Source organism: Maylandia zebra, linkage group LG20 (genome assembly GCF_041146795.1).
Source record: "Maylandia zebra isolate NMK-2024a linkage group LG20, Mzebra_GT3a, whole genome shotgun sequence".
NCBI classification, from domain to species: Eukaryota; Metazoa; Chordata; class Actinopteri; order Cichliformes; family Cichlidae; genus Maylandia; species Maylandia zebra.
In genome coordinates, this window is record NC_135186.1 from 10,713,654 (window position 1) to 10,728,619 (window position 14,966).

Consider the following 14,966-nt stretch of genomic DNA (forward strand, 5'->3'; position numbering starts at 1 on the left):
GAAAAACACTTGCAAAAAGAAAAATGCTGCAAAAAGAAAAACACTTGCAAAAAGAAAAATGCTGCAAAAAGAAAAACGCTGCAAAAGCACACACAACACAACGGAAATAGGAAAAAAATACAACAGAAATGTTTCTGGGGAGACAATAACCGGACGGACCAGTTGCACGAACCAAAACATGCTAACAAGTGCACTGGGACTGGGGGACACTTCAAAGAAGTGGAGTGGCCAAAGAGTAAACTTTCAAAAGTAAGTTCTGAATAATATGTCTCTTATTTATGTGCTAATGTTTAATAATGAGGAACATTAGAACATTACTGTTGGCCACATGCCGGCAAAGTTATGTGACATTAGCGATGTTTGTACTTTCAGCATTTACTTTGTTTTAAAGCCTTTACTTTATACGCCAGATAGTCGACCTTAATCTTACAGAGAATCTGATGATTTTGTGGATAATTAAAGTCAGTCATATATCCACAAACACAACAGGCTGAAAGTCAGTGATGCTGCTCGGTTTGCAGTCTTGAATATTACGGAACAAGCAGGATTCACTGCACTGTTAATGTTTTGCAAGTGTTTTCTGAAGTTGCAGTCCGTTTGGCCTCTCAGGGCCACCGTAGCTTCCCGATGGTTAGGGAAAAATGCAGTGGCATGGCAGGATGCTGTAAACGGACCAAACTTCAGTCAAGAGAACAACTGAGATAATCCATCCACATACAGGTTAGTCATTAATGTGCTGCTGCATTGCCTGGGCTGTAGTTACATGGTAAGGTTTTAAAAACTGAGCTTTAAAATGAATAGTTGTAATAAAAACTGAGAGAGGCCGACAGTGATCACTTACTTTTTGTAAGGGGCTTGTTGAGATTAAATAGAACAAGTTACAAAGCATTAAAACATGTTAAAAACACAACAGCCTTATTAAACGCAGAGTAGTTTGGGCCCAGAAGTAGGATTGATCACGTCATCACTTAAAGACCGGATAGACACATGGTGGAGTTACTTTGTTGTGTTTGTGTGTGTTTTTAAGTAGTTTTAAACTTTGTGATCCACAACAGGTAACAGTAAAAGATGAACATTTTTAAGCATAATGCTGTTACCAAACTACATTAATGGCCCAAAAACAGACCATAGAAAAAACCGTGGCTATGTGAAAAAAAATGATGACAACTAGTCCTAATTCAGGCTAATTGTTTTTTTGTTTTGTTTTTTTCCCGACATCCCTCCACACACACAGGCTGTGCTGGCTCACAGAAAGAGTGGGTCATCAACATTATCAGGCAGCTGGTGTTCATAGCAAGCCTCACCAGACAGCTTCAGTCCATATCGGATGTACAGGATGGAGTTAAGGCTCTGCAAGGACATCTGATTTGTAAGTTTGCTTTTTACCACACTCATCTGGGCCAAGAGTAGAGGAAACTGCCTTATCTTCTGCAGCTGGAATTCAAAACAAGTATTTGAACTCGGACACGGCCTGCAGATTAGACTGGGTTTGTTTGGTTTTTCTTTTTCGTGCTTTTCCCACTTTTCTAGCTTGTTGTGCCCTTTTTCTTTCAGGATCTGCAGTTTCCTCCCTGTCCAGTAGAGGCCTCTCTCAGAGAAAGAACAGCTTGGGGATGCAGATGATGACGATTGGAGATCAGACACACCGCCCCCACCTCTCCTTATCCATGCTTAGGTCAGAAGTGGAATGCTCTTTTGCTGTTTGTTAGTTACGGATGGAGTAACACTAACTAAGGAAATACACACAACACAGTGATTGTGAATAAGTCACTCCAAGTGTGAAAAGGTGATAGTCAGAGTGAGACTACACATGAATTATTCAGGAAATGCACACTCAGTGAGAGAATAACTATAATTCAGTGTCACTAGGGGATATAACTTGAAGATGATGTGTCTTCATTTCTGATTCATTTTGAACAGTGATGAATGTGGAAGTAAATGAGCGCGAGCTGATCAAAACGGGCGAGCTGTTTTTACATATTTCTGCAGCCTGGATGCCGTGGGCTTTGTCCAGGAGTAAAAGATGACATCGCCCATTTCGGATCTTATATATAGTTATACCTTGGTGTTTTGTAGCATCACCTGACAAACTTTTACTTTCCTGATGTTTAGACTTTCTGATCCCTCCACAGACTCTGCTTTGTCTTTCTACAAAGAGTTGACGACATTAAATACAGATGTTTTAACAGTGCTTGAATGTTTTATTTTGTTTACTCTAGCCTCCAACTCAAACTTTGGTTGCTCCTATGCCCACGTCACTTCCTCCACCAATCAGAATGAGGGTCCGGGTTCAGGAAGACGTCTTCCTGATCCCAGTTCCACAAAGGTCGGTGAAAAGTTTTAAGTTTGAGCAGTACATAAAAATAAATCCCAATCGGATTGGTATAGTGTTTTTTTGTTGTTGTTGTTGTTGTTGTTTTTAATTTCTGTTTAATCGCCGGTCATTGCTCTGCATCCCAGTGAGGCCAACTCCTGCTCTGTGTCGTGGCTGTGTGAGCAGGCAGCTCAGCGTTACTACCAGAAATGTGGCCTCCTGCCTCGTCTCTCTCTGCAGAAAGAAGGCGCTCTGCTCTCCCCGCAGGACCAGCTACTGGCCGTCCTGCACACAAATGAAGAGGTGAGGTGACACTGAGGAGAGCCAGAAGTGACCATACTTGGACCACAGACAATTTAAAAGATGCTGAAGACTACCATGATTGGTTGATGAAGTCTGATCACGAGTGTTTAAGACAAATGTTGTCACCGTTGCTATCTTGGATTTAAAAAAAACAAAACAACCCACAGTGACAAGAGGACGGCTATGACTGTGAAACAGCTTGCATGTCAGCCAGTGAGCATACTCCTTTTCTTAGGCAAAGTATGGCCCAAATTCATAAAATAGACTTTCTCATAGACACAGAGGTCTTTTCATTAAATCACTGACAGAAGGAATGGAGGTTCTAGGTCCTTCCACAATGACTTCATCTTTCTTACCCAGATGAGGCGTGCAGGTTTTAGACTGTATGATTCTGGTAAGAAGGTGAAGGGCTGATTATGTTAACAAGCTGCCTGAGAAACTACAATCTGAGAAACTGTAAAGATTAGAACCATTTCTATTACCAGACTGGATGCTGACTTGCTTTTGGAGCCAGCTTCCAGAAGACACTGAAGGAATCACAGTTTTTGGGATTGAATCCTTGGCTTCACTTTCCCGCACCAGTGCAGGATAACTGATGGGTTTGTGTTGTGGGTTCTAGCTGACGTTTGCTCGTGGGGATCTCCCTCCTCTCCCTGAGCGATACAAGAAGGCCTGTCAAAGTCTAGCAGTGGGTGAGCAACACAGAGGAAATGCATTATAAAACGGACACATGTGCATTCTTGTATTCTGTTATGAAGTACCATCTCTTTCTACCTGTAGATGAGAACAAGCGTGTCTCCCGGCTATGTGAGGTTCGGGACCGGGGTTCCTCCGTGTCAGGACTCCAAATGTCTCGGTTTGGCCGCCTCTTCCCTCAGCCCGCTCCTCCGTGCCCTAAAACTTCAGGCCAGCCTCACGGAGCTGCGAATTTCTGGAAACCGTATGTCTGACGACCTTCTCCCTGAGCTGATTGCCACAACGCTCACCATGCCTCGTCTGCAGCTGCTGGACATTTCTGCCAACTGCATTACAGGGGACGGCCTGGAGAAGGCTGTAAATGCTTTAAAGGGACAGAGTGCACCTGCATTCCCGGTAAGGGCCTCAGCTAGCCAATAGTGGCAGCTCCAGGTTTACCATCTAACCTGTATTTAAGTACCTCTGGTCTTAATAACTACCTTAGATCTTAATAACAAGCTAACCTGATTCATATCAATGATATCTGTCAGAGAGAATTGGCTCTCGTGATCATTTGCTTTTTCTGCTCGTTTCCACTCAAAGTGCCTGGAGGAGCTGGACCTCAGTATGAACCCACTGGGGGACGGCGTGTCTGAGTCTCTGTCCTGTCTGCTGTCCTGCTGCCCTGTGCTAGCCAAGCGGTCTCTGCAGGTCTCACTGCTCATTTCCTTCAGCAGCATCGACTGCTGCTAGCCAGCGCGCTCACAGGTGACTCTCTAACAAGCAGCTGACTGAAGCCTTAAGCTTCACTGAACTCCCACCCATAAGCAAAACTGCAACTAACTTTACATCTTCTGAACGTTCAGGCACAGGCCATTTGAAAGCAGTGTGCCTGTCCCTCAATCCCCTGGGCTCCACCGGCTTTGAGCTGGTGTTAAAGACTCTGCCCCTCCACTGCCTCACACACGTGGACCTGTCAGCTGTCTGCAGAGGGCCTGCTGATTACCCGGCACTGGAACACCTCGCCAAAGTCCTGTCACAGGTGTGCACGCAAAAATCATGCAATGTCATTTATTGTCGAAAGATATAATTGTGCAATCAGGTTAAGACTTTTGTGTTTTTGCAGGACGAGTGCTCTCTGACCCACCTCAGCCTGGCTGCAAATGGGCTGACAGACAGCAGTGTAGCTACCTTGGCGAGGTGTGTGTGTGTGTGTGTGTGAGGGCGTCATTTCTACGGCTCAGTTATTACTCATGTTAGTGGGGCTTTGCCTTTGTTTAAATTGTCACTCTTTACTGGCCTGTTGGACTTTTTCTTATTATTTCACAGGTGCCTCTCGTCGTGTCCCACACTGGTGAGTCTGAATCTGTCAGGAAATCCGTCTGTTACATCAGTGGGACTTCACAACATCCTGGCGTCTGTCAGAGAGGCCCGTCGACCACTGACACTTCTAAACCTCGAAGGTATGTCTGAACTTGGAGATACTCCATGGAGTTCCTTTTTTTTTCTAAAGCTATTCTTAGATTCACCGTTTCACACTAATTCACAATTTGGATTTCTTTGATGTTTTTATCACCTGTGCAAAGTTGTACTTGGCAACAGTTTCTTTCTTGCTATCAGTGCGTTTCCTTTTGACGCATTTCTAAGTTTGAACATTTAGTATGTATGCACAGAGGTGTTACATGATGATTACACACACAGACATTACAATATAGAAGTGTGGTTTAAAGATTTAAAAAAAAAAAGATTAGCTGTGAATTAATTTTCCATTTTATGGAGCAGAAAACATTGCTGAACGCTAGCTAACAGGCTACATTTGGATGTCAAATATTTATAGGGGGGAAAATGGAAATTATGGATATGAAATAAAATGATTCTTTGTTGCTTAACCTGCAGGTTGTCAGGTCTCTGGCCCCTGGGAGAGTCAAGACCTGGACAGTTTGTCAGAGCTGGTCCAGGATATCCGTCTTTGCTCTCAGACCCTCAACAAGCTGGACCGACAGACCTTGAAGCAGAGCTGGGACAGGACTCAGTCACACGGACACTTTCTCGACCGAAACTCCAAGTGCCTCCTCTCTGCCACCTCTACTTGAGGGTGGCAGGTGTGTTCATAATAAATAATTAATAATGAATTATTAATTTCCTAATAATTCATAATAAAAGTGGTCATTTTTATAAACATTTTGTTTAATGAGGCTACACCAAAAAGAAACAAGATAAAAACAAAATAAAGTGACATGGCGTCCACCGACAGTCTGTGGATAGCTTGTGTTTTATGCATTTTTGTCTGCCTTATTTATACATGTAAAGCTCTGTATCTGTATAAAGAGTTTGTGTTAGTGTGTGAGAGGTTTTGTGTCACAATGGTCCTGTTTTGTAGGATTTGATTTAAAAAAACAAACATAATTAAAGTAACCAACGATGCTATACGTTGACATCGTTCTTTCACTGTAAGACAAAGCAGGCTATGGTGAATAATCACAGCGATTTTCAGCTCTGAAGAAATCTATCTAGGAGCTATGACAGTGTAAAGACACCCTGCAATTTTAAATGTGTGGCGACATTTGAATGAGGCGCGTACCAGTAGAGGGAGCCAACGCACCACGAATGGTACACAGCCACAGATGCGCTTTGTGCAATGTATTTGTGACATGCAGGAGTGTCCGCAAAGAAATGTGGATAAGTTGTAAATCAAAAGCTAAAGAGCTCATTCTTGCACTGTTTTGATCAGAACACACGTGGGAATGTTCAAGTGTTGAGAATTTGTAATTATAAAGTGAATTAGGGAACGATATTAGATACTGCCACTGGCTAGATTTCAACCTGGGTCTCTCGCTCCCAAAGCGCGTTCTCTACGCCGCGGCCTGCCCTATAATATATTTCAAGCGTTTACCACAACTGAGAGGTGAAAACTGCCGTTTCTTCGTCTTACAAAATGTTCTGTAACTCCAAAAGTACACGGACTGTCGACATCATTCTTTCACTGTAACAATCAGCAGGCTTTAATAAAAAAGGGAAAAAAAATCAAGGCGGTTTTCAGGTCTCTAAAGAAAAATACATCTAGGAGATATGAGGAGTTGAAAACGCCTCTGTTACAGAATTTCAGCTGTCATTTTCACTCAAGTCTCCATAGACTTTGAATGTGGACATTTTTTAACTGTGTTGTTTCGAGGCCATTTGCGAGAAAACGGCAACTCCTACAATAATGACAGTGCCATTTTGTTAAAGGCAAGAAAAATACCTACATTTTGATGTATAATTTGTGTTAATGAAGGCAAAATTGAGCGTTTGTTCGGACATGAAGAAGAGATTGAGAAAGCGACAATGCATGGTGTGTTTGGCGTCCATAGCAACCATAACAACCAATATTGATTGATGGAAGAGATTTTGAGACAGGGGTAAAAAAATAAAAAAAAAAAGGCAGAGAGAGCCCATTCTGTAGGCTCGCCTGTAGGCTTCTAGCAAGCGTAGCAAGTGAATTTCAGAGCCAGGGATTTTTTTTTTTTTTTTTTTTTTTTTGTCCCCAACATATGGTCCGCATGGGATTCGAACCACTGCCCTCTGTCCTCAATCTCTGCCATAGGGCCTGTCACGTTCCCATGAGCCACTCGGCGGCCCGGAATGACAGGGCAAAAGTGCTATATTTAAAGTGCACACCTGCGCAGCCGCACCCCAATTTTCGGCTCTTTTTCATTAGCTGGACACCAGGCCTTATCTAGTCAGCCGTTCCAACCACATCCCTGCCAATGTGTGCCTACGTCAAGCCGCATACAAGTGTAACGCTCACAATTTTCTTCTATCACTCTAAGGCAACTTAAGTGTTAGTGACGTCACACCTATGCGCCACTGCCCTCTGTGGAGAATGGGAGAAATGTGCTTGCACCTCAACCTATGGACTCAGACGGACATTCAATCATCATCTTCCTCACTCAAGGTAACCTTATGGCTTGTAGGAACACTGCACGTGTATGATAAGACTGTAGCCGTTCAACCGGCCCTCGTAAGGTTGCTGAAGACAGTGAACACCGTGGAATTCTCAGTATCACTGTGGCCCTGGGTTTTTCCACTGTCCTGCTAAGTGCTTATGTAATTGTAACCAACATAGGAGAGAGACGTAACATCGTGGAAGAGACATAAAGTGAGTAAAAACGATCTAAATGCATTTAGAATATATTTAGAACTACAAATTACACTTTTCTTAGCAATTATTGTTTTTTATGTCAAGCTTCAAGCTAGCTTCTTTATTGGGGCTTGGGACCAGCAAAAGTGACCCGAAATTTGGTCTTTAAGTCTGGTCATTAGCGTGTCTGGACCCAAACTACACTGCAGGTCCCAAAGTCAAATGATCACTGAGAGTTAAAAATCTGTCTGAAGTTAGAAGTTAGCAGAGAGTTAGCTCACTAGTTTCCGTCTAAATATAATATACCAGGTTCTGACTGAGGGATTTCTAAAACAAATTAAAAGGCACAGCTCTGCTATCACTTCTGACATACATGAAGACAGGAAAGTAAGCAGCAGTGATGTTTGTAGGGTTACTGAAGTTTGGCTAGCTGGTATATAGTGATGTGCTATGTGACTAGCGAAACAGCTATGTTAGCATAACATTAACACAGTGATGAAGGGGAACTTTTTTCCACTGGATAAGAATTAAGGTGAGGGTTCCCAATGGTTAGGGACAAATGCAGTGGCATGGCAGGATGCTGTAAACGGACCAAACTTCAGTCAAGAGAACAACTGAGATAATCCATCCACATACAGGTTAGTCATTAATGTGCTGCTGCATTGCCTGGGCTGTAGTTACATGGTAAGGTTTTAAAAACTGAGCTTTAAAATGAATAGTTGTAATAAAAACTGAGAGAGGCCGACAGTGATCACTTACTTTTTGTAAGGGGCTTGTTGAGATTAAATAGAACAAGTTACAAAGCATTAAAACATGTTAAAAACACAACAGCCTTATTAAACGCAGAGTAGTTTGGGCCCAGAAGTAGGATTGATCACGTCATCACTTAAAGACCGGATAGACACATGGTGGAGTTACTTTGTTGTGTTTGTGTGTGTTTTTAAGTAGTTTTAAACTTTGTGATCCACAACAGGTAACAGTAAAAGATGAACATTTTTAAGCATAATGCTGTTACCAAACTACATTAATGGCCCAAAAACAGACCATAGAAAAAACCGTGGCTATGTGAAAAAAAATGATGACAACTAGTCCTAATTCAGGCTAATTGTTTTTTTGTTTTGTTTTTTTCCCGACATCCCTCCACACACACAGGCTGTGCTGGCTCACAGAAAGAGTGGGTCATCAACATTATCAGGCAGCTGGTGTTCATAGCAAGCCTCACCAGACAGCTTCAGTCCATATCGGATGTACAGGATGGAGTTAAGGCTCTGCAAGGACATCTGATTTGTAAGTTTGCTTTTTACCACACTCATCTGGGCCAAGAGTAGAGGAAACTGCCTTATCTTCTGCAGCTGGAATTCAAAACAAGTATTTGAACTCGGACACGGCCTGCAGATTAGACTGGGTTTGTTTGGTTTTTCTTTTTCGTGCTTTTCCCACTTTTCTAGCTTGTTGTGCCCTTTTTCTTTCAGGATCTGCAGTTTCCTCCCTGTCCAGTAGAGGCCTCTCTCAGAGAAAGAACAGCTTGGGGATGCAGATGATGACGATTGGAGATCAGACACACCGCCCCCACCTCTCCTTATCCATGCTTAGGTCAGAAGTGGAATGCTCTTTTGCTGTTTGTTAGTTACGGATGGAGTAACACTAACTAAGGAAATACACACAACACAGTGATTGTGAATAAGTCACTCCAAGTGTGAAAAGGTGATAGTCAGAGTGAGACTACACATGAATTATTCAGGAAATGCACACTCAGTGAGAGAATAACTATAATTCAGTGTCACTAGGGGATATAACTTGAAGATGATGTGTCTTCATTTCTGATTCATTTTGAACAGTGATGAATGTGGAAGTAAATGAGCGCGAGCTGATCAAAACGGGCGAGCTGTTTTTACATATTTCTGCAGCCTGGATGCCGTGGGCTTTGTCCAGGAGTAAAAGATGACATCGCCCATTTCGGATCTTATATATAGTTATACCTTGGTGTTTTGTAGCATCACCTGACAAACTTTTACTTTCCTGATGTTTAGACTTTCTGATCCCTCCACAGACTCTGCTTTGTCTTTCTACAAAGAGTTGACGACATTAAATACAGATGTTTTAACAGTGCTTGAATGTTTTATTTTGTTTACTCTAGCCTCCAACTCAAACTTTGGTTGCTCCTATGCCCACGTCACTTCCTCCACCAATCAGAATGAGGGTCCGGGTTCAGGAAGACGTCTTCCTGATCCCAGTTCCACAAAGGTCGGTGAAAAGTTTTAAGTTTGAGCAGTACATAAAAATAAATCCCAATCTGATTGGTATAGTGTTTTTTTGTTGTTGTTGTTGTTTTGTTTTTAATTTCTGTTTAATCGCCGGTCATTGCTCTGCATCCCAGTGAGGCCAACTCCTGCTCTGTGTCGTGGCTGTGTGAGCAGGCAGCTCAGCGTTACTACCAGAAATGTGGCCTCCTGCCTCGTCTCTCTCTGCAGAAAGAAGGCGCTCTGCTCTCCCCGCAGGACCAGCTACTGGCCGTCCTGCACACAAATGAAGAGGTGAGGTTGGATTTAAAAAAAAAAAACCCCACAGTGACAAGAGGACGGCTATGACTGTGAAACAGCTTGCATGTCAGCCAGTGAGCATACTCCTTTTCTTAGGCAAAGTATGGCCCAAATTCATAAAATAGACTTTCTCATAGACACAGAGGTCTTTTCATTAAATCACTGATAGAAGGAATGGAGGTTCTAGGTCCTTCCACAATGACTTCATCTTTCTTACCCAGATGAGGCGTGCAGGTTTTAGACTGTATGATTCTGGTAAGAAGGTGAAGGGCTGATTATGTTAACAAGCTGCCTGAGAAACTACAATCTGAGAAACTGTAAAGATTAGAACCATTTCTATTACCAGACTGGATGCTGACTTGCTTTTGGAGCCAGCTTCCAGAAGACACTGAAGGAATCACAGTTTTTGGGATTGAATCCTTGGCTTCACTTTCCCGCACCAGTGCAGGATAACTGATGGGTTTGTGTTGTGGGTTCTGGCTGACGTTTGCTCGTGGGAATCTCCCTCCTCTCCCTGAGCGATACAAGAAGGCCTGTCAAAGTCTAGCAGTGGGTGAGCAACACAGAGGAAATGCATTATAAAACGGACACATGTGCATTCTTGTATTCTGTTATGAAGTACCATCTCTTTCTACCTGTAGATGAGAACAAGCGTGTCTCCCGGCTATGTGAGGTTCGGGACCGGGGTTCCTCCGTGTCAGGACTCCAAATGTCTCGGTTTGGCCGCCTCTTCCCTCAGCCCGCTCCTCCGTGCCCTAAAACTTCAGGCCAGCCTCACGGAGCTGCGAATTTCTGGAAACCGTATGTCTGACGACCTTCTCCCTGAGCTGATTGCCACAACGCTCACCATGCCTCGTCTGCAGCTGCTGGACATTTCTGCCAACTGCATTACAGGGGACGGCCTGGAGAAGGCTGTAAATGCTTTAAAGGGACAGAGTGCACCTGCATTCCCGGTAAGGGCCTCAGCTAGCCAATAGTGGCAGCTCCAGGTTTACCATCTAACCTGTATTTAAGTACCTCTGGTCTTAATAACTACCTTAGATCTTAATAACAAGCTAACCTGATTCATATCAATGATATCTGTCAGAGAGAATTGGCTCTCGTGATCATTTGCTTTTTCTGCTCGTTTCCACTCAAAGTGCCTGGAGGAGCTGGACCTCAGTATGAACCCACTGGGGGACGGCGTGTCTGAGTCTCTGTCCTGTCTGCTGTCCTGCTGCCCTGTGCTAGCCAAGCGGTCTCTGCAGGTCTCACTGCTCATTTCCTTCAGCAGCATCGACTGCTGCTAGCCAGCGCGCTCACAGGTGACTCTCTAACAAGCAGCTGACTGAAGCCTTAAGCTTCACTGAACTCCCACCCATAAGCAAAACTGCAACTAACTTTACATCTTCTGAACGTTCAGGCACAGGCCATTTGAAAGCAGTGTGCCTGTCCCTCAATCCCCTGGGCTCCACCGGCTTTGAGCTGGTGTTAAAGACTCTGCCCCTCCACTGCCTCCCACACGTGGACCTGTCAGCTGTCTGCAGAGGGCCTGCTGATTACCCGGCACTGGAACACCTCGCCAAAGTCCTGTCACAGGTGTGCACGCAAAAATCATGCAATGTCATTTATTGTCGAAAGATATAATTGTGCAATCAGGTTAAGACTTTTGTGTTTTTGCAGGACGAGTGCTCTCTGACCCACCTCAGCCTGGCTGCAAATGGGCTGACAGACAGCAGTGTAGCTACCTTGGCGAGGTGTGTGTGTGTGTGTGTGTGAGGGCGTCATTTCTACGGCTCAGTTATTACTCATGTTAGTGGGGCTTTGCCTTTGTTTAAATTGTCACTCTTTACTGGCCTGTTGGACTTTTTCTTATTATTTCACAGGTGCCTCTCGTCGTGTCCCACACTGGTGAGTCTGAAGGGCACTGCCTTGGATTGGTTTAAATCTTACCTCTCCGATCGGCTCTCTTCGGTTCACTTGGCTACCTCCTCCTCCTCCGCTGTACCTGTTTGCTGTGGTGTTCCCCAGGGATCTGTGCTAGGCCCTACCCTGTTCTCACTGTATATGCTTCCTTTAAGTGTCATTTTGGAGAAATACCACATTGCCTTTCACTATTATGCCGATGACATCCAGATCTATTTTGAGCTGAATGATGATCTAGCTATGTCCGTGAGTAACTTTCGAGAGTGCATGTGTGAGGTCAAGCAATGGCTTCTGGCAAATTTTCTTATCCTTAACGATAAGAAAACTGAAATTATGATCTTTGGCAGTGACGCTCTTCATGCCAAACTTCATGATGCTTTTGGTTTTCTCACTAGTTCTTTCCCTGACACTGTTAGGAATCTGGGTGTGCTACTTGACAGCTCATTTAAACTTGACAAACAAGTATCTGCTGTCGTCAGATCTAGTTTCTACCAACTTCGCCTTATTTCCAGGGCCAAACATTACATCCTGCACAATGACTTGGAAAAGCTTATCCATGCCTTTGTTACGTCACGACTAGATTACTGTAATTCACTTTATTATGGTCTCCACTCTACCCTCTTACATAGATTACAGACAGTCCAGAATGCCGCTGCACGCATTCTAACTAAAACTAGGAAGTTTGATCACATCACTCCCGTCCTTGCCGATCTGCACTGGTTGCCTGTGAAATTTCGTATTCAATTTAAAATTCTGTTGTTTACTTTTAAAATTACCAATAACACAGGGCCAAGTTATCTTAAGGAACTCTTAAATTCATATCTTCCTACGAGGGCCTTAAGATCTTCCTCACAGTCATTGTTGGTTCAGCCCAGATCTCGCTTGAAGTCTAGAGGTGATCGAGCGTTCGCTCTAGCTGCACCTGAGCTGTGGAACAGTCTCCCGATTGGCATCCGGGCGTCTGATTCTATTCAATCTTTTAAATCACGGCTTAAAACATATCTGTTTGAAATTGCTTTTTCTACCAGTTAAATTCTCGCCTTGCTTCTAGTGAGTTGTCCTAATGTTCTAATGTGTCTGGTTGTTTTGCGTTGTCCTGTGCTGTCAATGTTTTCCATCACTGTGTTTGATGGTTCAGCTTTACAGCTTTACTCTGCTTTAGCTGTGTGCTATAGTTTATTCTTATTAGTGGTTTTTACCTGTGAACATAATCTCACACTTATATGACTCTGACGTTATAGTCTTAATTATTTTATTATTTTATTGTTGCGTTGCCTATGTCCTCTATCACTGTGTATGATGGTACAGTTCTTCTTTGCTACAGCTGTGTGCTATTGACTGTTCCTATTAGTGGTTTTTACCTGTGAACATAATCCCATACCTATATGATTCTGATGTTTTAGTGTAAATCATTTTATTGTTTTATTGTTTCATGTAAAGCACTTTGGCATGCCCCTGGCTTTTAATGTGCTCTATAAATAAAGATTGTTGTTGTTGTTGTTGAATCTGTCAGGAAATCCGTCTGTTACATCAGTGGGACTTCACAACATCCTGGCGTCTGTCAGAGAGGCCCGTCGACCACTGACACTTCTAAACCTCGAAGGTATGTCTGAACTTGGAGATACTCCATGGAGTTCCTTTTTTTTTCTAAAGCTATTCTTAGATTCACCGTTTCACACTAATTCACAATTTGGATTTCTTTGATGTTTTTATCACCTGTGCAAAGTTGTACTTGGCAACAGTTTCTTTCTTGCTATCAGTGCGTTTCCTTTTGACGCATTTCTAAGTTTGAACATTTAGTATGTATGCACAGAGGTGTTACATGATGATTACACACACAGACATTACAATATAGAAGTGTGGTTTAAAGATTTAAAAAAAAAAAGATTAGCTGTGAATTAATTTTCCATTTTATGGAGCAGAAAACATTGCTGAACGCTAGCTAACAGGCTACATTTGGATGTCAAATATTTATAGGGGGGAAAATGGAAATTATGGATATGAAATAAAATGATTCTTTGTTGCTTAACCTGCAGGTTGTCAGGTCTCTGGCCCCTGGGAGAGTCAAGACCTGGACAGTTTGTCAGAGCTGGTCCAGGATATCCGTCTTTGCTCTCAGACCCTCAACAAGCTGGACCGACAGACCTTGAAGCAGAGCTGGGACAGGACTCAGTCACACGGACACTTTCTCGACCGAAACTCCAAGTGCCTCCTCTCTGCCACCTCTACTTGAGGGTGGCAGGTGTGTTCATAATAAATAATTAATAATGAATTATTAATTTCCTAATAATTCATAATAAAAGTGGTCATTTTTATAAACATTTTGTTTAATGAGGCTACACCAAAAAGAAACAAGATAAAAACAAAATAAAGTGACATGGCGTCCACCGACAGTCTGTGGATAGCTTGTGTTTTATGCATTTTTGTCTGCCTTATTTATACATGTAAAGCTCTGTATCTGTATAAAGAGTTTGTGTTAGTGTGTGAGAGGTTTTGTGTCACAATGGTCCTGTTTTGTAGGATTTGATTTAAAAAAACAAACATAATTAAAGTAACCAACGATGCTATACGTTGACATTGTTCTTTCACTGTAAGACAAAGCAGGCTATGGTGAATAATCACAGCGATTTTCAGCTCTGAAGAAATCTATCTAGGAGCTATGACAGTGTAAAGACACCCTGCAATTTTAAATGTGTGGCGACATTTGAATGAGGCGCGTACCAGTAGAGGGAGCCAACGCACCACGAATGGTACACAGCCACAGATGCGCTTTGTGCAATGTATTTGTGACATGCAGGAGTGTCCGCAAAGAAATGTGGATAAGTTGTAAATCAAAAGCTAAAGAGCTCATTCTTGCACTGTTTTGATCAGAACACACGTGGGAATGTTCAAGTGTTGAGAATTTGTAATTATAAAGTGAATTAGGGAACGATATTAGATACTGCCACTGGCTAGATTTCAACCTGGGTCTCTCGCTCCCAAAGCGCGTTCTCTACGCCGCGGCCTGCCCTATAATATATTTCAAGCGTTTACCACAACTGAGAGGTGAAAACTGCCGTTTCTTCGTCTTACAAAATGTTCTGTAACTCCAAAAGTACACGGACTGTCG

At 43.0% G+C, this 14,966-nt stretch overlaps 1 long non-coding RNA gene and 2 pseudogenes across 3 annotated transcripts; all 3 read left to right on the top strand.

Annotated features, from left to right (window-relative positions):
- Positions 1-577: 577 nt before the first annotated feature.
- LOC112436687 (uncharacterized) lies at positions 578-3,234 on the top strand. The gene is made up of 6 exons (XR_013095010.1): positions 578-720; positions 1,235-1,369; positions 1,555-1,675; positions 2,220-2,326; positions 2,461-2,617; positions 3,103-3,234. It is a non-coding gene; the product is annotated as an uncharacterized LOC112436687 (long non-coding RNA).
- A 10-nt stretch (positions 3,235-3,244) lies between these two features.
- LOC112436666 (tonsoku-like protein) lies at positions 3,245-5,570 on the top strand (annotated as a pseudogene). The gene is made up of 7 exons (XR_013095009.1): positions 3,245-3,309; positions 3,398-3,709; positions 3,896-4,060; positions 4,159-4,334; positions 4,419-4,492; positions 4,622-4,755; positions 5,189-5,570. The product of XR_013095009.1 is annotated as a tonsoku-like protein (transcript).
- A 1,613-nt stretch (positions 5,571-7,183) lies between these two features.
- LOC112436664 (tonsoku-like protein) lies at positions 7,184-14,275 on the top strand (annotated as a pseudogene). Its single transcript, XR_013094801.1, has 10 exons — positions 7,184-7,226; positions 9,550-9,656; positions 9,830-9,946; positions 10,396-10,505; positions 10,594-10,905; positions 11,092-11,256; positions 11,355-11,530; positions 11,615-11,688; positions 13,371-13,460; positions 13,894-14,275. The product of XR_013094801.1 is annotated as a tonsoku-like protein (transcript).
- The last annotated feature ends 691 nt before the right edge of the window (positions 14,276-14,966 follow it).